Source organism: Somniosus microcephalus, chromosome 20 (assembly GCF_052327205.1).
Source record: "Somniosus microcephalus isolate GS21.2 chromosome 20, FLI_Smic_1.0, whole genome shotgun sequence".
NCBI classification, from domain to species: Eukaryota; Metazoa; Chordata; class Chondrichthyes; order Squaliformes; family Somniosidae; genus Somniosus; species Somniosus microcephalus.
The window spans coordinates 25,616,891-25,639,585 of NC_141006.1; positions in this window are offsets into that span (position 1 = coordinate 25,616,891).

A 22,695-nucleotide genomic window follows, 5' to 3' on the forward strand; every position below is an offset into this window, starting at 1 on the left:
GTGAAAAACACAGATTAATAATCATGGGGGATTTCAACAACCCTGATATTAATTGGACAGAAGAGGTAGGTAAAGGGGATAAGGGAATAGAGTTCCTACAATGTATACAGGACTCCTTTCTAACCCAATATGTAAAAAGCCCAACAAGGGAGGATTCACTATTGGATCTAGTTATGGGGAATGAGCCAGAGCAGATAAGAGAAGTAAAAGTAGGGGAACATATAGGCAATAGTGACCATAATATAATACACTTTAAGATGATAATAGAGAAGGACATAAGTAAGACAAAAACCAGGTTAATAGATTGGAAAAAAGCTGATTTTGAGGGGCTGAGAATAGAACTTGGGAAGATAAAATGGGCAACAATATTAGCAAACGACAATGGGAAACATTTAAAAAGGTGTTCAACAGAGTGCAGGAAAAATATATTCTGCTAAAAGGAAAGAACAAACTAAACACCAATGAGACTCCATGGATGAATAAAGACATAAGGGAACAATTGAGGGTGAGGAAAGAGACATACATTAAGTACATAGACAGCAGAGGAATGCATGATAAGAGAGAATACAAAGAGATTAGAAGTCAAAAAAACCAATTAGGAAGGCAAAGAGGAACTATGAAATTAAATTATCAAGGAACATCAAACAAAATAGTAAAATATTTTACAGGCACATCAATAAAAAAAGGAAGGTTGTGATGGGAATAGGGCCATTAAGGGATGTTGAAATGTTTAAGTGTCCTAATCCAAATTGTACACTCTCGGGAGCCGCAAGCCTACATTTCGTTGTACTGCACTTGTGCACTAACAATGACAATAAAAGTTGATTTGATTTGATTTGAAATATTAAATCATTATTCTGCTTCAGTATTTACCAGGGAGATAGAACAGGTGGACATGACATTGGATGGTGAGATTTATATTGAGATAAGTGCATTTAAAATAAAAAAAAGGGGATATACTAAATAAACTAATCAAACTCAAAGAGGATAAAACCCCTGGTCCGGATGGATTGCATCCATGCATTTTTAAGGAATCTAGGGACGAGATAGCAGAGACATTACTACACATATTTAATAGTTTGTTATAAAAAGGTGTAGTGCCAGAGGACTGGCGGATAGCTATCGTAATACCTATATTTAAGAAGGGGGATAGAACATGTCCAGGGAATTATAGACCAGTCAGCTTAACATCGGTGGTGGGAAAAATAATGGAATCCCTACTAAAGGAGAGAATAGAAGAGCATCTAGAAATGAAAAGTATAATAATGAATAGTCAACATGGATTTCAAAAGGGAAAGTCTTGCTTGACCAACCTCATTGAAATTTTTGAAGAGGTAACAGAGAAAGTAGACAATGATAATGCAGTAGATGTAATTTATCTAGATTTTCAGAAGGCCTTTGATAGGTACCCCATAATAGACTAATGAATAAGGTAGGAGAATGCAGAGTCAGGGGACAAGTAGCAGAATGGATTGCCAGTTGGCATCAAGGCAGAAAGCAGAGAGTAGGAGTAAAGGGTAGCTATTCACAGTGGCAGAAGGTGGGTAGTGGTGTTAGAAACATAGAAACATAGAGATAGGAACAGGAGTAGGCCATTCGGCCCTTCGAGCCTGCTCCGCCATTCAATGAGATCATGGCTGATCTTCGTCTGAGATCATAGCTGATCTTACCAGTTCAGTACCCCGTCCCCGCCTTTTCTCCGTAACCCTTAATCCCCTTAGCCTTCAGAAATATATCCAATTCTCTCTTGAAAATATTTATTGAATTAGCCTTCACAGCCCTCTGTGGCAGGGAATTCCACAGGCTCACCACTCTTTGAGTGAAGAAATTCTTCCTCATCTCCGTTTTAAATGATTTGCCCGCTATTTTTAGACTGTGGCCCCTGGTTCTGTGCTCCCCGGCCATTGGAAACATTCTCTCTGAATTCAGCCTGTCCAGGCCTGCCATAATTTTATATGTTTCGATGAGATCCCCTCTCAATCTTCTAAACTCCAGTGAGTACAAGCCCAAACTATTTAATCTCTCTTCGTAGGTCATTCCCGCCATTCCAGGTATCAGCCTGGTGAATCGCCGTTGCACTCTTTCCATGGCAAGAACATCCTTCCGCAGATGGGGCGACCAAAACTGTACACAATACTCCAGATGCGGTCTCACCAGCACCTTGTACAGCTGTAGTAAGGTATCCCTATTCCTATACTCGAACCCCCTTGATATGAAGGCCAACATACCATTTGCCCTCTTAATCGCCTGTTGCACCTGCATGCTCTCCTTCAGTGACTGGTGCACAAGAACACCCAGGTCCCTCTGCACTTCCCCATCTCCCAATCTATTGCCATTTAGATAATAATCTACCCTCCTGTTTTTACCCCCAAAGTGGATAACCTCGCATTTATCCACATTATAGTGCATCTGCCACGTATCCGCCCATTCCCCCAACCTGTCCAAATCGCACTGTAGCCTCCTGACATCCTCATCAGAGCCCACCCCTCCTCCTAGTTTAGTGTCGTCAGCGAATTTGGAAATATTGCATCCAATTCCCTGATCCAGATCATTTATATATATTGTGAACAGCTGGGGTCCCAGGACAGATCCTTGCGGCACCCCGCTGGTCACTGCCTGCCACTCCGAAAACGAGCCGTTTATTCCAACTCTCTGTTTTCTATCCGCCAGCCAGTTCTCTATCCACGTTAATACTTTGCCCCCAATTCCATGAGCCTTAATTTTGCATGATAATCTTTTGTGTGGAACCTTATCGAAGGCTTTCTGGAAGTCAAGGTACACCACATCCACTGGCTCTCCCCCATCTATTTTACCAGTTACTTCCTCAAAAAATTCCAGCAGATTAGTCAAACACGATTTACCCTTTGTAAATCCATGTTGACTCTGTCCGATCCTTTCCCCATTTGTCAAGTGCTCCGCTATTTTATCCTTAATAATGGACTCTAGCATTTTGCCCACAACCGATGTAAGGCTTACTGGTCTATAATTCCCTGCTTTCTCTCTACCCCCCTTTTTAAATATTGGGGTAACATTAGCTACCCTCCAATCCACGGGTACTGTTCCCGAGTCAATGGAGTTCCGGAAGATGATCCTTAGAGCATCTGCTATCTCCAGGGCCACCTCCTTAAGTACCCTAGGATGTAGTTTATCAGGCCCCGGGGATTTGTCGGCCTTCAGTCCCCTCAACTTACCCAACACCATATCCCTAGAGATACTAATTTCTGTCAGCTCCTCCCTCTCATTAGTCCCTATGTTTGCCGATATTCCTGGGAGGTTATTTGTGTCCTCCTTTGTGAATACAGAACCAAAGTATGAGTTTAATTGGTCTGCCATTTCCTTATTCTCCATTATATATTCTCCCGAATCGGACTGCAAGGGACCGACTTGGGATTTTACCAGTCTTTTCCTCCTGATATACCGATAAAAGCTTTTGCAGTCTGTCTTTATGTTTGCTGCAAGTTTACTTTCGTATTCTATTTTCCCCTTCCTGATTAATCCCTTTGTCCTCTTTTGCTGTATCCTGTACTGCCCCCAATCTTACGGTCTGGTGCTTTTTTTTGCCAGTTGATATGCCCTTTTTTTTGATTTTATGCTGTCCCTAATTTCCCTCGTTATCCACGGTTGAGTCACCTTTTTAGGTTTATTTTTATGCCAAACCGGTATAAACATGTTCTGGAATTCTTCCATTCTATCTTTGAATGCTTGCCATTGTCTCTCTACTGTCAATCCCCCCAGAAACACCACCCAATCAATCTTACCCAATTCCCGTCTCATACCCTCGTAATTCCCTTTATTTAAGTTCTGGACCTTAGTCTCTGATTCAATTTCCTCACTCTCCATCTCGACTGAGAGCTCGATCATATTATGATCGCTCTGACCCAAGGGGCCTCGTACAAGAAGATTGCTGATAAGTCCCTTCTCATTGCACAATACCCAGTCTAAAATGGCCTGATCTCGAGTCGGCTCCTCGACATATTGGTCCAGATAACCGTCCCGAAAACATTCCAGGAATTCCTCCTCCTCAGAATTTTTACTAATTTGGGTAGTCCAATCAATATGTAAATTAAAGTCACCCATGATGACAGCTGTGCTCTTATCGCACGCTTCTCTAATTTCCCTTTTTATGCCTTCCCTCACCTCCATATTACTATTTGGAGGCCTATATATCACACCCACTAACGTTTTCCTCCCCTTGCTATTTCTCATTTCTACCCATACAGATTCCGTTTCATCCGAGTTAATATCCTTCCTTTCCATTGCATTAATCCCCTCCTTTACCAGCAATGCTACCCCACCTCCCCTACCTTTTTGCCGATCCTTCCTAAATATTGTATATCCCTGGATGTTAAGTTCCCAGCCTTGCCCACCCTGCAGCCACGTTTCTGTAATCCCAATCAAATCATACTTGTTTACCTCTATTTCCACAACTAATTCATCCACCTTGTTCCTAATGCTTCTAGCATTAAGATACAAAGCCTTCAGGCTTGCTTTTTTCACACTCTCATTATGAATTAGTTTGGCCCTTTGTGTTTCTCTCCTTTGCTTATTGCTTCTCACCTTTCTACCATCTATTTCTGACTTCATATGACTTCCCTCTTTTCCACTACCTAGGTTCTCATCCCCCTGCCAAATTAGTTTAAATCCTCCTGAACCGCCCTAGAAAATATTACCCCGAGGACATCGGCTCCCTCACAGTTCAGGTGTAGACCGTCCCCTTGGTACAGGTCACTCCTCCCCAAGAACTGGTTCCAATGCCTCAAGAATTTAAATCCCTCTCCCTTGCACCACTGCTCAAGCCACGTATTTAGCTTATCTATCTTACTCTCTCTAAACTTATTAGCTCGTGGCACTGGTAGCAATCCAGAGATTACTACCTTTGAGGTCCTACTTTTCAATTTAGCTCCTAACTCCCTAAATTCAGCTTGTAGGACCTCCTCCCTCTTTTTACCTACATCGTTGGTACCTACATGTACCACGACAACTGGCTGATCCCCCTCCCCCTTCAGAATGCTCTGCACCCGCTCCGAGACATCCTTGACCCTTGCACCAGGGAGGCAACATACCATCTTGGAGTCTCGGTCTCGGCCACAGAAACTCCACAAGGATCAGTACTGGGACCACTGCTGTTCACAATTTACATTAATAATTTAGACTTTGCAATCAAAAACACAATTTCTAAATTTGCGGATGATACCAAATTGGGGGGATAGTCAATGCTGAGGAGGACTGCAACAAATTACAGGAGGACATTAATAAACTTGCAGAATGGGCAAATAATTGGCAAATTAAGTTCAACACAGATAAATGTGAGGTATTACATTTTAGTAGGAAGAATAGGGAGGTCACTTATCAGTTGGAGGGTGTGAGTCTAGGTGGGGTAGAGGAACAAAGGGATCTCGGAGTACAAATACACAAATCACTAAAAGTTGCTCCACAGGTTAGCAAGACCATAAAAAAAGCAAACCAAGCACTAGGGTTTATTTCCAGAGGGATAGAATTGAAAAGTAGGAAGTTATGCTAAACCTGTATCGAACCTTGGTTAGACCACACTTAGAGTACTATGTACAGTTCTGGTAACCATATTATAAAAAGGATATGGGGCACTGGAGAGGGTGCCGAGAAGATTTACAAGGATGATACCAGAAATGCGAGGGTATACATATCAGGAAAGGATGAACAGGCTGGGTCTCTTTACTCTTAGAAAAAGAAGGTTGAGGGTTGACCTAATAAAGGTCTTTAAAAGTATGAAAAATTTTGATAGAGTGGATGCAGAGAGAATGTTTCCACTTGTGGGGAAGAGCATAACTAGAGGCCATCAATATAAGATAGTCACCAAGAAATCCAATAGGGAATTCAGAAGAAACTTCTTTACCCAAAGAGTGGTGAGAATGTGGAACTCACTACCACAGGGAGTAGTTGAAGCGAATAGTATAGATGCATTTAAGGGGAGGCTGGACAAGCATATGAGGGAGAGGGGAATAGAGGGTTATGCTGATAGAATTAGATGAGGAAAGACGGGAGGAGGCTCGAGTGGAACATAAACACCGGTGTTATGTCCCCATAAGACTTTTAGTATTGTGTTTTGTCTCCCCCTAGTGGTTTTACTACTTACCTCCTTATTGTTGATTTATGTCATGTGACATGATGAGAAAGTGAAAGTAAAACACAACCACGAGGGAGCCCAGAATTCATGGCTGGCGATGTATACAGTATCTAACGCCATCCTTCCCAGTTTCCCCCTTTGACTGGCATTGTCTGTAAGTAGCCTTTTATCAGATGTCTTTATGTTTGATCTATGTCACCATTTCTTGATATTTGTGGCCAGATGAGTTAAAATATTGCACTTTGTGGAGTTTCCATGTGGCTGGCTATTAGTCTTTCTCCTGGCATTCATGCGTTAGACCTTTGATTGTTGTATCAGATTTACCTCAAATTGTAATAGAACCATTGAGTTATAGTGGTAACGTTTCGTTCTACTATCCTAGGTTTATTTTGTGTATTCAGATCGTGATTGTAATATAAATCGGCCTTATTTGATGTTGCAATTTCTTGCTCTCTTCGTAGTTTCACCTGTGTCATTAAACTGGATTAAAAGTAACAGCGCCTCCTGTTTGTGATGAGGGTTTAGCTGTCTGTCGAATCATAGTTGTGAGGAGGACAGAACAGTGAAAAGACACCTTTCCCATGGGCGAATCTACTAAAGGTACAGATACTCAACACCAACACGATTCAATGCATCTCCGAAGCCACACATTCCAGACACCAGTCACAAAAGCTGAAATGGAGGAACAGTCACCATCGAAACAAGCAGAGGAGACCAGATCTCACTGTTCTGGCTCCTCCAGGCATTCAAGTAGGTCTGTTACTGGTGCAGCAGCAGCGATGGCCAGAGCCAAGGCCGAAGCAGCCAAAGCAAAGATATCCTTTGCTCAAAGGGAAATGGACATAAAAATGGAAAAGGCACGTATTGAAGCAACATTAGCTGTATTGGATATGGAAAAAGAGGCAGCAGCAGCTCTAGCGGAGGCAGAAGTCCTTGAAGCAGCTGTTGAAGGTGAAGCAACAGGCAGCAACCTTAACCTTCATCTCCCTCACCAAGATCCAGTGCAACGCACCACAGAATACATACAAAGCCACTCCAGGTCACAAACTGTTAACTCTTCCATGCCCGACATAGAGCCTGTTCCAGAGTTAATACACAAACAGGAGGAGCCTGGCCATGCATCTCAGTGCCATTGTGAGCTCAACAAAAACACTGTGGAAGAGGATGAACACAAGTTCCAACCAGAAGACCAAAGGCTAACCCATCATTATCGTTCACAATATCTGCAGACCTATCACAGTCCAGCTGCTCTACCTCACTACGAACAGACCCAAGGCATGTCAGATTTCATGAGGTTCTTCGCACGTCGTGAACTCGTCACCACCGGGTTGCTACAGTTCAACAACCAACCTGAAGACTACAGAGCATGGAGGTCTACTTTTCGGAACACCATAAGAGGGTTAGACCTGTCAGTAAGCGAAGAAATCGACCTACTCGCTAAATGGCTGGGTAAAGAATCCTCTGAGCAGGCCAAAAGAATTCGAGCTGTGCACATTAACCTCCCGGAAAGGGGGTTGAAGAGGATATGGGATTGTCTGGACGAGAGCTATGGCTCCCTGGAGGTGGTTGAGAATGCACTGTTTAAGAAGCTGGAGAACTTTCCCAAGATCCTCAATCGAGACCGCCTGAAGCTCAGAGAGTTAGGTGACGTCCTAATGGAAATTGACTCAGCCAAAACTGAGGGATGTCTGCCAGGTCTTCTGTACCTTGACATGGCACGTGGGATAAATCCCATTGTTGAAAAGTTACCATTCAACTTGCAGGAAAGATGGATAACTCAGGGATCAAAGTATAAGGAAGATCACAACGTTCCCTTCCCACCTTTCTCCTTTTTTGCCAAGTTTATCTGCCAGCAGGCTAAAATAAGAAACGACCCAAGCTGCTTCTTCTCCACTCAAAGCCCTGGGCCACCGAAGACAGCACAGTCTGCTACAAGCTACAACCAGAGAACTCCTGTGTCAGTTCATAAAACTGAAATGTCACTGTCCACCACCTCCTCCAGCGACGACGCAGATGGGAAAACGGACGACCCCATCAAGCAATGCCCCATTCACAACAAGCCACACCCGCTCAGGAGGTGTCAGAGCTTCAGAGAACGGACTTTGGAGGATCGCAAATCATTCTTAAAGGAACGTGGCATCTGTTATAAATGCTGTTCCTCTTCAACTCACCTGGCATGGGACTGTATCACGGCCGTCAAATGTGCAGAATGCAATAGCGAAGGCCACAACACTGCACTCCACCCAGGTCCAGCCCCCTGGGTCTCAACGGCCTCTACTGCTGCAGCAGAGCACGGCAGGGAGGAAGAGGAAGACATTCTGACACCTGAAGTAGCCTCACATTGCACCAAGGTCTGCGGAGCACACATCAGCGGCAAATCCTGTTCCAAAATCTGTCTTGTGACGGTCTACCCTGAAGGACAGCAAGAGAAAGCCATAAAGATATACGCCATGCTGGATGATCAGAGTAACAGATCACTCGCCAAGTCTCAGTTCTTTGACCACTTTAACATAGAAGGAAACAGCTCCCCATATTCACTGAAAACTTGTGCCGGCCTAGTGGAGACATCAGGAAGGAGGGCCAGTGGTTTCGTAGTGGAGACCCTTGATGGAAAGACGAGCCTGCCTCTGCCCACACTAATAGAGTGTAACCAGGTGCCTAATAACAGGTCAGAGATCCCTACACCTGAAGCAGCACTTCATCATGCTCATTTCAAACCAGTGGCTTACCAGATTCCACCGTTGAACCCTCAAGCTACTAGGCAGAGACATATTGAGAATCCACAAGGTACGTGAACAGATAAATGGTCCACACGACTCACCTTATGTTCAGAGACTTGACCTAGGGTGGGTCATCATCGGTGATGTTTGTCTGGGAAACGCCCACAGACCTGCCAAAGTGAACACATTCCATACAAATGTGCTGGAGAATGGTCGCCCCTCACTCTTTGATCCGTGCCCCAAAAGCTTTCAAGTGAAAGAAAGATACGGCATACAGGTTCCAAGCTCTCTCTCTGATGATCCTACTGAGCAACCAGAACACGGAAAGCAAGAGGATTGTCTTGGCCAGGCAGTCTTCAAAGGGACGAGTGACGATGACAAGTTTGCTCCTTCCATTGAGGACAAACTCTTTATAAAGAACATGGGTGAAGAGGTCTCCATGGACAGTAGCAATAGCTGGGTCGCTCCTCTACCGTTCAGAACTCCAAGACGACGGCTTCCTAACAACCGAGGACAGGCACTCAATCGACTCATCTCTCTCCGCCACACGCTGGAAAGAAAGCCGGATACAAAGGACCACTTCATTTCATTCGTGCAGAAAGCCTTTGCCTCAGAAGACCACGCCAATGACCTAAAGGACCTGGACCTTGGAGTTGACTTACCTCCTCTACAGCGCAGCCCTGGGCTCAGTTTGGACCTGAATACGGATACCTTTACCTTCCAAGTTGAAGACAGCGAAAAGCCCTTCACTCGTCGTGGTGTCCTTTCTACAGTGAATGGCCTGTTCGACCCCCTTGGGTTTGTGGCACCAGTCATCATCCAAGGAAAAGCTCTGCTTAGAGACCTCACGGCAGACACAAACGATTGGGATTCACCACTACCTCGAGAAAAGGAGGGATCTTGGCACACTTGGAGAAACTCTCTCCAAGACCTCAGAAAGCTTCAAATTCCAAGACCCTATACTCTCATCTCTCCCTCTGAAGCTCAACACAAAGAAATATGTGTCTTTTCTGATGCTTCAAACAATGCCATAGCTGCAGTTGCCTACCTCAGGGTCACAAACCCCAATGGAGAGTGTGAAGCAGGCTTCATCCTCGGCAAGGCAAGGTTAACACCACGTCCCAAACACAGCATTCCACGGCTGGAGCTCTGTGCTGCTGTTCTGGCTGTAAAGATGGCAGAACTGATCACCTCCGAGATTGATCTCAAGCCTGACTCTATCCAGTTCTACACAGACAGTAAGGTGGTGCTGGGCTACATATGCAACCAGACTAGAAGGTTTTATGTGTACGTCAATAACAGAGTCCAACGCAGCAGAAGGTCAACACAACCTGAACAATGGCACTACGTGCCTACTCACCTGAATCCAGCCGATCACGCCACCAGATCTGTCACTGCAGCTCACTTAAGGGATACCACATGGCTTCTAGGACCTGAATTCCTGTGTCGTCCCCAGCAGAAAGTCACAGAAGTGTCATTCTTCTCCATACGTGGACCGGCCAAGCAGCTTCGATCTGACTGTGGTACCAACTTCATTGGAGCCTGCAAGGAGCTCAACATTCCTTCTTCTAACGATGACAACACAGTTAAGAGATACCTCGCAGACCAAAGTTGCACCTGGATCTTCAATCCGCCACATTCCTCACAAATGGGAGGTTCATGGGAACGAATGATAGGCATCACACACCGCATATTGGATGCAATGCTTCTGGAACATGGATTTTCCAGACTCACTCATGAAGTCCTCACCACATTCATGGCTGAAGTGGTAGCCATCATCAATGCAAGACCACTCGTCCCTCCGTCATCAGATGCAGAGTTTCCATTCATCCTGACGCCTGCCACCCTCCTCACTCAGAAAGGAGAAGCCGTTCCTACACCTCCAGGAGAGTTCGGCAGCAAGGACCTCCACAGATGTCAGTGGAAGCAGGTACAGAGTCTGGCCAATACCTTCTGGAGCCGTTGGCGACGCGAGTACCTGCCAATTCTCCAAGCACATAGCAAATGGCAGTCATCAAAGACCAACGTCCAGACGGGGAACATAGTTTTAATGAAGGACGGTCAGAACAAAAGAAGTGAATGGCCGATGGGGATCATCTCAAAGGTTTTCCCCAGCAAAGATGGTAGAGGTCAAGATCCCAATCGGTGATGGGACAAAGCTCTTCTACAGCCCAATCACAGAGATCGTGCTTCTTCTCTCCAAGGAAGACCAGACAGTTGCTCCCTGATAAGTTGTATTTTCTTTATTATGTGGCATCTTAGAGATACCAGACGGGGAGTGTTATGTCCCCCTGAGACTTTTAATATTGTGTTTTGTCTCCCCCTAGTGGTTTTACTACTTACCTCCTTATTGTTGATTTATGTCATGTGACATGATGAGAAAGTGAAAGTAAAACACAACCACGAGGGAGCCCAGAATTCATGGCTGGTGATGTATACAGTATCTAACGCCATCCTTCCCAGTTTCCCCCTTTGACTGGCATTGTCTGTAAGTAGCCTTTTATCAGATGTCTTTATGTTTGATCTATGTCACCATTTCTTGATATTTGTGGCCAGATGAGTTAAAATATTGCACTTTGTGGAGTTTCCATGTGGCTGGCTATTAGTCTTTCTCCTGGCATTCATGCATTAGACCTTTGATTGTTGTATCAGATTTACCTCAAATTGTAATAGAACTGTTGATTTATAGTGGTAACATTTCGTTCTACTAGCCTAGGTTTATTTTGTGTATTCAGATCGTGATTGTAATATCAATCGGCCTTATTTGCTGTTGTAATTTCTTGCTCTCTTCGTAGTTTCACCTGTGTCATTAAACTGGATTAAAAGTAACAACGCCTCCTGTTTGGTGATGAGGGTTTAGCTGTCTGTCGAATCATAGTTGTGAGGAGGACAGAACAACCGGCATGGACTGGTTGGGCTGAATGGCCTGTTTCTGTGCTGTATATCCTATGTAATCCTATGTAATATACATCCCCTTTAACAAGTCTGTGCCACGTATAGATTTCTCCATCCACCAGCTTTTCCTTTTAATGTTAAAATTAAGCTGTTCCATTTTCTTCCTTCAGTTGATGCAGGCCATGGTTCAATGGTCTGAGTCAGAAGGTTGTGGGTTCAAGTGCCACTCCAGAGACTTGAGCACAAAATCTAGGCTGACGCTCCAGTGCAGTACTGAGGGAGTGTTGCACTGTCAGAGGTGCCGTCTTTCAGATAAGATGTTAAACTGAGGCCCCATCTTCCCTCTTAGGAGGATATAAAAGATCCACATAACACTATTTCAAAGAAGAGCAGTGGATTTCTCCCCAGTGACCAAACCACTATTTATCCCTCAACTAACATCACTAAAAAAACAGATTATCACAGAAATCACAGAATCACAGAAACCCCACAGTGCAGATAGAGGCCATTTCGGCCCATCGAGCCTGCACCGACACATATCCCACCCAATCCCCGTAACCCCTACACCAACACATATCCCACCCTATCCTTGTAACCCCACGTATTTAATCCCCCTAACACTAAGGGTCAATTTATCATAGCCAATCAACCTAACCCGCACATCTTTGGACTGTGGGAGGAAACCGGAGCACCCGGAGAAAACCCACGCAAACACGGGGAGAATGTGCAAACTCCACACAGACAGTCGCCCGAGGCCGGATTCGAACCCGGGTCCCTGGCGCTGTGAGGCAACAGTGCTAACCACTATGCCACCGTGCTGCCCTATCTGGTCATTCAACCAGCCAGACCTTGCTGTGTGCAAATTGGCTGCCGCATTTCCTACATTACAACAATGACTGCACTTCAAAAGTATTTCATAGGCTGGTACGTCCTAAGGTCATGAAAGGTACTATATTAATGTAAGTCTTTCTTTCTTTAATCTAAGCTGCTCTGATATTGGTAAGTATGTAACTCGGCTTTTCCAGCTACCTGATTAGCTTTATTTTTCATTGGGACCTGAAGCTTGGCAATCGAACCCACTCCTTCCCGTCCATGTATGGCATTGGCAGTCCTAGACACCCAACTTTTCTCTCCTACCCAAGATCTCTGTGCTCTCCTCGTTTCACCCATTTCTTTTTGCCTTTTGCCCCACTCCTAAGGCCTCGAACCATTCTGTAGCTGGCAGTGGGAACCTACTCCAAGACCTAAGCCAATTCTTGAGGAGGCCTCTAGATGTGAGATCATTTTGAAATGGCTCTCTCTCCAATTGCTCCTCTGGGTAGGGAAAAAACCCTGGCCCTTGAACCCATTGGGCCATTATCCCAGGGCGCAGCAAGTTGATGCTCCAGTACTGTGACTTTAAAAAAGTTTATTACACTGCACTGTGTTCTCCAGGTGTTTTTCTTCAAAGCAAACAGATTGCGAGGAACATACATTTTGAATCAAGATTAGTGGGGCTGTGCAAATTCTTGAAGGCACCAAGTTTTTGGAACAAAAAGTATTTTTACAAATCTATGTGAGTCTGATCGATAATCAAAGCAAGTATATTTTCCTGTGTAGCTGTGTTCAAAATTTAGGAACAAGAAATGGCCTGCAGGCTAAACATGCCCGTCATGTTTTAACAGATCATTTAAAAAAAGTAATAATTCATTCTTGGGATGTGGGCGTCGCTGGCAAGACCGGCATTTATTGCCCATCCCGAGTTGCCTTGAGAAGGTGGTGGTGGGCCGCCTTCTTGAACTGCTGTTATCAGTTTTGATACAACTGAGTGGCTTGCTAGGCCACTTCAGAGGGCAGTTAAGAGTCAACTATGCTGGTGTGGGGCTGGAGTCACATATAGGCCAGACCAGGTAAGGACAGCAGGTTTCCTTCCCTGAAGGACATTAGTGAAACAGTTGGGTTTTAACAATAATCCAACAGCTTCATGGTCACTTTTACTGATATCAGTTTTTATCTCCAGATATTTTTTAAACTGAATTCAAATTCTCAAACTGCCATGGTAGCTCCACCTACCTGTCAACTGGCCATGAGGGTAAGTGTGCGGAGTAACACCACAGATACATTTGGAATGATTTGCTCTGTCTGTTATTCATAGCAAGATCATAAACACATCCTTTTAGAATGATTTTGCTGTTTACAGATGTATGTACAATGCTGCTACACGTAGCAAGCAACCGAATTCTTACCCTCACATGCTTCGCTGCCTTCTGTATCTCGAAATGCCTCTAAGTCCGATGAACACTAACTCACAAAGATTCACCAGTTTGCATTGTATATGAGTCTGCATGTTGCAGAGTAATTCCAGTGACACTTCACACAAAGATATTTTCCACATCTTAACTTGCAAAGTTAAATTATCTTTTATGAATGGCAACATTGCTTTGTTTATGTTAAAAACAATTTTCACTGTTAGGTTCGAAGATTTTAAGATTTTAAGATTCTCCATGATCAAATTTCAGTCATTTTCACCTCCCAAAACCGATTTTCTAACGCATGTGATTTACCAAAACCATGGCCTCAGGGCGCCCCGAAGCGCTTTACAGTCAATGAAGCAATTTGAAATATAGTCACTGTTGTAATGTGGGAAACACAGCAATTTGCACACAGCAAGCTCCCACAAACAGCAATGAAATAAATGACCACATAATGGCCCAGAAATTCGGGTCCCAACACGTGAGTACGCACGGGGTACTTACGTGTTGGCCCAACGAAAGTGCCGGTTTTGTGCATGCACTGTGCATGCGCGGGAAACCGGCACTTCCGTTCCACTGAAAGAAGGGGTTCAGTGGTCGAACGCGTGCGCCGGAGAGGCAGCGCATGCACGTTGAACTTACATTTTTTTTTTGCAGGTTTCTCTGGGAGGGTAAGTCTCCAGCAGTTACACTTTTAAAAAGCAGGAGTAAGGCCTGCTTTTAACAAGGTAAGTGGTGAATTAATTAAAATTAAAACTTTTTTTTCCACAGGTTTATTATTTTGAAAATACTTTAAAGAAAGGTAAGTTTATTTTTAGCCCTGTTAGAAAATGTAATTAATTTTTTCAAAAATTTAAATTAGTTTAAAATAGTTATTTCATGTAATTTATAGTTATTTTAAAAATGTGATTAAAAAAAAAATTACTTGAAGATTTAGTGATGTTTTGGGGCTTATAGTATTTATAGGTTTGACAGCTCTTCCTGTCAATCTTATGAATGAAGCATTCCCTGCTACCATTGGCTCTCCATGGCCCACGTGATCCCAGGGGGCACTTCGAACTAACTGCGCCCCTGGGATACGCAAGCACTGCGCGCCGGCAGTTGGAGCAGGCCCAGGATCGGAATCCCACGCGGGCCCACAGCTCAACGGCCGGCGCGCTAGGTAAGTGCAGGTCGGGGGCTTGCACCTGTGGGAAGCCCCCGACCCGAATTTCTGGGCCAATCTGTTTTAGTGATGTTGGTTGTGGGATAAATTTTGGACAGGACACTGGTGAGAATTGCCCTCTGCTCTTCTTCAAAATAGTGCCGTGGGATCTTTTGCGTCTACCTGAGAGGTAGACCTTGGTTTAACGTCTCATCCAAAGAGTGATCAAATGTTGGATAAATCTTAAATTATGACCTCCAGATATCTCACAAGGTTGTATTTCAACTGTCAACTTTGCTGAGGTTGTGTCAGCTTGTGCTGTTTTTTCTAAGTTGGCACATATGTAAATGAATAAGATGTTTTGTAACAATGAATTCCTCTCCTGTTCCACAAATTTCACCTGGATTCATTTTTTAAAAAAACACACAAAACAACCAAGAAATTTCAGGTGATTTAAAAAAAAATGCAAATATTTAGGTTGTTTTGTTATAAATTTGACTAGAAACGTGCAAAATATTACAATCAAATGGTCTGCAGACATTAAAAATTACTGCTAGTTTTATATTTTTTCAAGTTCCTAGTGATTATTTTATTATTCATCCAGTTTGGAAAGTTCACTGATGCTTGTTCTGCCTGTTTAGGGGATGGTTGAAAAGATAAGTATTTACTGCCATCTGCTGGCTTTCTAGAAACTGGTTGACTATTTTATATTGTACAATATACTGTTAGTTTTATTATTTGATTTTTTTTACTGGATTTACGTGAAATTATCTGTAATCAAATCCATATTTTACTGAGTTTAAAATAAAACAAAATATTTGGAATGATAAAGATCTTGGTGTAATCAGCAAAACAACTTTGTAAAGAACAAATATACTTTTCAGCAAAACCATTTCAGAAAGAAGGAACTTGGGATTTATTTAGCAGCTTATCCCTTTCGAAGCGTTACGTAGCCTATGGGCTGGATTTTCCTAAGCCCCTGGAGTCGGGTTGGAGGCGTGCGGGCGATAAAAATCGGAGATCCGGGGTTCCCGACCCCATCCCGCCTCCATGTCAATTTCATAGGAGTCGGGTTGCCGACAAATGCTGGAACCCGACTCCCAGAGGCGGGAAGGGATTAAAGGCAATTAAACTGCCTGTTAACAGGTAGTTTTTTGCCTATTCGCGATTTTTATTGCTGGTTTGTGGGCTTCCCGACAGCTCCAAACCACGAAAAGTTTTCGAGGCGGGACGTGGGTCTGAGGTCTTGGAGGGGTCGAGATGCCCAGTGTTCAGGTGAGTGAGGGGTGCAGGAGTGCAAAGGTAAGTGTTTTGCAAGTGTTTAAAGTGTTTAAATAAGTTTAACTTACTTTTACTTACCTTTACAGGAGTCCTGCATTCCGGTGTCGGGAGTCGGCTGCAAGAACCACAGAAGCTCCGATTTAAAAAAAAAAAAAAATCAGCTTCTTGGTTTCTGCAGCAAAATGATTTTAAAGTTATCCTGAGAAAGGACTGAGGCTGAATTAGCAGTTTTTCAGTGCTTGACAGCTTCAAACAGCTGTTAAACACTGATATTTCATCTGCCAAAAGCTTTTGACAGATGAAATGTCAATCTCTGACGTCACCTGTTGCCGGGTGGCCCTTAATTGGCCTGCTGAGCCCACAGGGCGGGCTCAACAAGGTCAATCAGAGGAAAATCCAGTGGGTTGGCTACATCTCCATGGAGGCGGGACAACAAGCCCGAATGTGGGTTTCCCACCTCCAACCCGCCCCCGTAGCAAAATCCAGCCCATGAGTTACTTTGGAGGTGCAGTCACTGCAGGCAAACAACAGTAACCAACTTGAGCACAGCAAGGTTCCACAAACAGCAAATGAAGTGAATGACCAGTTAATCCTTTAGACCCTCCTTAAAATCCACCTCTGACCAAACTTTTAATATCTCCTTTGGCTCAGCATCCATTTTCATCTCGGGAGAATTTTCTATGTTGAAGGCCCTACATAAAAGCAGATTGTTGTACATATATATTGTAACAATCACGTAGTATGAAGGGGTGTATCCTCTTTATTACTGTCAGGCCCTGTGCTCATAAGAACATAAGAAATAGGAGCAGGAGTAGGCCAATCGGCCCCTCGAGCCTGCTCCGCCATTCAATAAGATCATGGCTGATCTGATCCTAACCGCCAATCCACTATCACAGAACCATCTCCTGAATCTAACAGAATTAGACACACGAAATAGGAGCAGGATCAGGCTACACGGCCCCTGGGCCCACTCCGCTACCCACAGGGCCATGACCGATCCAAACCTAGACTCATGTCCAAATTCCTGCCCGCTCCCCGTAACCCTTAATTCCCTTTACTTCTAGGAAACTGTCTATTTCTGTTTTAAATTTATGTAATGATGTAGCTTCTACAGCTTTTTGGGGCAGCATATTCCATGGACCTACCATCCTCTGAGTGAAGTAGTTCCTCCTCATCTCAGTTTTGAAAGAGCAGCCCCTTATTCGAAGACTATGCCCCCTAGTTCTAGTTTCACCCATCATCGGGAACATCTTCCCCGCATCCACCCGATCCGACCCCTTCACAATCTTATATGTTTCAATAAGATCGCCTCTCAGGTTGGTGGTTTCCAAAAGAAATCATCTGACCATTTTCCAACCCTGACTGCTGGAGGCTTTATGAGACGTTGTGAGGATTTTCCTTGTATTTTTTAAAAATGTCTTGCAGTCTGAGCTTATTTGCTGCCGTGAATACCTTCTTACTGTGTGTCGTGTCTTGCTTGGCTCTCCTGAGAATTCATTCAGCCTGATGGTAGGGGAATGGGCTTCAAGAACTCCGTGTTCCTCGAACGCTGGCCTCTTGTCTGTCTGCCATTTCCTTCAGCCCACCATTGGCAATCAAGCCTTCAGCCGTCTAAGTTCTGGAATTTCCCCTCTAAACCTTTCTTTTTAAGATGGTCCATAAAACCTACCTCTTTGGCCATCTGTCCTACTGTCTCATTCTTTGCCTCGGTCTTCATTTTTATCTAATTGTGTTCCTGTGAAATGCCTTGAGACATTTTACTATGTTAAAGGTGCTATATAAATGCAAGTTGTTGTTTCTGGAGGGTATTCAGGAGCCTTGGCTTATTCAATTGTTTCCAGTGCTTAAAGTAAATGGGGTGAATTGTGTGATTGTCTCCTCCATATGTCATGGCCTTTTAAGGGTGTGGTGTCAGAGATTGCTGCTTTGTCTGATAGCTGGCTGTCATTCAGCATATAGGGGGAGAAATTCGGTTGGTAGCGCCAGCGATTAGCGCCTAAAGAGGCCGAGAAGTGGGGCGCTAGCCCACTAGCGCCCGGGCGCAGCGAACCCTGCGCCTCTTGCCATGTTGAGTGGGCTTTTAGCGCTGGTGCTAAATCTTAGCGCCCGCTTGCGGGCGCAGACAGATCATGATGTCATTTCAGTGTGCAACGCCTTTTTGGCGCCCCAGACCGGAAATTCAGTGGCGCCCCCCTCCGTTCCGCCTGGCGCTAATGAGGACTGCTTACCTGGAACATTCCCCAGTTGCTCTCGGGCTGGGGGGGGCGCTCTTTAAAGGGGACTGCACTGGTATAAAAGCAGCAGCCATTTTGGGAGCACAACTTCCTCGAGACTTTCACAGAGTTGCTGAGCTGCACTCTGAGAGCCATTGCACCAGTAAGCCAGCACTGGCCAGAGGAACTTCAGCCTTCTGACCACCACCTTGCTGCTGGTGAGCATTTACAACGTTAACAATTTCTTGTGCGCTATTATTATGGGGGCTTCATTGGAGGGGAACGTCCTACTGCTGAACCATCTGGAAAGGGCACAGAGACGCAGGGAGAGAGGGGCAGGAATGACCAGACGGAGGAGGGCCAACAGACGTCGCCACACCAGACCTTACACTGCCAGGGTTTTCCGACAGCAGTTCTCTTACTTGAACATGTCAGAGGAACAGTGTCTTAGAAGGCTGCGCTTCAGAAAGGAGGTGGTGACTGAGCTGTGCCACCTGCTTCAGCCAGATCTGCAGCCTCAGATAAGGTGCAGGACCTCTCTGTCGGTGGCTGTCAAGATGACTGTTGCCCTGAATTTCTATGCGAGCGGCTCCTTTCAGGCCGCAACTGGGGACATCGCCAACATATCGCAGTTTGCAGTGCATTGCTGCATCCGTCAAGTAACAGATGCCCTATTTAAAAGGAGGCGGCAGTGCATCTCCTTCCCTATGATACTGGAGAAGCAGTGGGAGCGCACAGAGGGCTTCGCAGCAATAGCGGACTTCCCCATGGTGCAGGGCGCCATTGACTGCACGCACGTGGCTTTGCGGGCACCTGTTTTGAATCTGGAGGAGTTCCGCAACCGCAAGGGGTTCCATTCCTTGAATGTTCAGCTGGTCTGTGACCACTGACAGCTGATCCTCGCAGTCAATGCGCAGTTCCCTGGCAGCAGCCACGACGCCTTCATCCTGTGCCAGACTTCAGTTGCAGACCTATTCGAGGCCCCGGCCCACCCAGGAGGCTGGCTTCTCCGTGACAAGGGCTATCCTCTGTGCCCATGGCTGATGACGCCGCTCCGTTTGCCCAGCACCCCTGCTGAAGAGCGCTACAATGCGAGCCATCAGGCGACGAGGAACATTGTGGAGCACACAATCGGTGTGCTGAAGCAGCGGTTCCGCTGTCTGGACCATTCCGGAGGCACCTTGCAGTACTCACCAGAGCGAGTCTCCCACTTCGTGGTTGTCTGTTGCATGCTGCATAGCCTCGCCATCCTACGCACCCAGCCAATGCCACCAGACATTGAAGCACCAGCGAAGGAGGAGGAGGAGAAGGAGGAGGACCAAGACGGGAGCGAGGTACAAACTGGAAGGGCCGTCCGTCAGAGGCTGATAACAAGCCGCTTCTAGGCCCCTTTGACGGAATGCTTGGTGCCATTCGAAGAGCAGGAATGGAACCGTTCGGATAACCCAAAGCCTATGAAGGGCAGTATGAATGTAAATAGCAGACATGGCCAATGTAAATAAAAAAAGTTGTTTATTTTGCAAAATGTGCTTCCTTCCAACATGACAAAGCAATGGCTACAGAAAGCAAAAGTAACACACTAACACATAAGTGCCTCACACACCCGGGAGACTATCCAAAACATTACTAACATTCAGACCAGCATCCACGGCCTTGATTTCTACAAATAAGACGTCTCAGCAGCACCTTCTACTCTTTCCCCCTTGATGGTGATCTACTTCTCTTGCGAGAACGGCCCCTTCCCTCCTTGCAGCTCCTCCGTAATGGGACCCCAGTGGCTGCATCAAGGCTGGGGGAGGCCTGCTGGCTGTCCGAAAGCGCAGATGCCCCTGAGGGACATCCTGGACGACCTCTGGCCTTGGAGGGCCCGGATGCTGACTGCTCCAACTGTGCATGGGTGGAAGCAGTCTGTCCTGCAGGTGGTGGCAGCTGCAGTGGAGACGTGCCAGCGGTGGCATCAGGAATGCTGACATCCTGAGAGCGGACAGCAGCTCCCTGGTCGACCGACACACTGGCACTCTGACGGGGCAGCACCGCAGCATGTGCACCAATCGGCTGGTCCACAGATTGATGCCCTGCTGTGGTGCTGCAAGGGCCCCGGGTAATCCCGCCTGATCCAGCGAGGGTGGCAGCAGTCATTGGTCGCGTGGCCTCAATATGCGTCTGCATGAGACCAGCGAGTGACTGCGCGGCAGCACTCAGCACTTGCGTGGCAGGTGCCAGTGCTTCGATGAATCCCTGGACAGTCCTTTCCAGTGCTTCGCTGAAGGCCGGAACAGTCCTTTCCACTGCTTCGGTGAAGCCCTGGACAGTCCTTTCCAGTGATGACCCGATGCCCTGGACAGTCCTTTCCAGTGCTGCCCCGAAGTCCTGGACAGTCCTTTCCAGTGCTGCGCCAAAGTCCTGCGCACTCCTCGTCTGTGCTGCCCCGAAGTCCTGTGCACTCCTTGCCTGTGCTGCCCCGAAGTCTTGGACACTCCTTGCCAGTGTCTCGATGGATTCAGGCATCCTTGCCACTGCAGCCATGAGCTCAGTGTGCCTGAGCCGAGCCTGGGCGCTCATTTCTGCGAGGGAACGCACCTCTTCTGCACTCTGTGCAGCAGTACTCGCGGCCTGACTTGCCCTCCGGGGAGACGGCCCCCGAGCTTCCCTACCCCCCTTGCGTTGCTGCAGCCCGCTGGTTCCTGGAACTGGTCCCTCCTCAGAGCATTCCCCCCCGCTCCCCTCCCGGGAAGTAGTCTCCCCAGTCTGCAGAGGGGCTGGCTCGCCCGAGGGTGGCAGGGATGGTCCAGCTTCCTCCTGCTCGTCGCCTCCAGAGTCAGTGGCAGTTTGAGGGCCCGGCTCCCGAGCTGGTGATGCAGCATCTGAAAGCAGGGAAGTTGAAGAGTGGCTTTAGCAAAAGGACAGGGTGGCAGCAAGGGATGCATGAGTGCTGCAATGCTCTGGCATGGGTCCAGAGTGAAAAAGCATGCTGGTGGGGGAAACAAGTGGAAGGAGAGAGTTCAAAAAGGTGATGACCTTACCATCGCTGTGCACAATGGGGTCGGCAGCTCGAGTGGTGACAGGACCAATCATCCGGCCTCCAACAATCTGGTGGACTCGTTCCTCCAGGTCCATCAGTGTCTGCAGCTGAGGAGGGCTTCCTCCGGTTCCTGGCCAGCTTGGCCTGCAGGAGAAAGGACAGGAAGTGATGAAACATGCTGGCCTGAGCTGACATCACATGCCCCCATGGTAGAATAGCCCTTACATTATGCATTGAGCTGAATGTGCGTGTGTTTCCAGAAAGCACCATGGGTGCTGGCTGACAGATGGCCATTGGGGCTTCGCGCACCTGCTGGCCATAATGTCAGGTGCAGATGGAGGGATGAAGATTGCGAAAAAGGCACTCACCCCAACGACCTGAGTGAGGTCATTAAACTTCTTCCTGCATTGCACAGGAGTCCTGGGCACCACGCTGCTTGAGGTGACTCTTTGACAAACTTCCCTCCAAGCCCTGCGGTACTCGCTCTGATGAGGCCTCCTGCCATCGTCGGGGTACAGCACAGCTTGCCGGCGCTCCACTTCGCCAACCAAAGCATCCAATGCCCCATCGGTAAAGCACTCCGCTCTCTGCCTCACCCTCTTCATATGTTCAAAGTTTGGAACACCACAGAAAGCACAGCGCCAATTTTGAGGCCTACAAGGCGCAGAGTGTGGCTGCTGATCCTAATTGACCCGCCCCTTTAAGAGCTGGCCGGCGCCAGCATGTCTCGGGGTAATCAATTAACAGCACCTGCGCTCCGCCCGGCCACCGACATATTAAGTAGCGCCGCTGGGTTAACGCCTTAAGACTCCCGTGCAGCGCCTGAATCAACACCGCAATCACCTTTAGGGGCTCAGCAACCCAATATCGCTCTAGGTGGTGATAAGTTGCGCCTGGCGATAAAATTTGCGCAGCGCCAATTCTAGCGCCCCAAACGAGGCTATACCCAATTTCTCCCCCATAATATTTACTTGTGTCATTTTTGGTTATTGCCTGAATTCCGCTTGGCTGTAGGTGCGACTTAGTGTTGCGCCTCCATCTGTCTGATCAGCTAAACCATGAATGTTGTTTCATTTAATGTCAGTG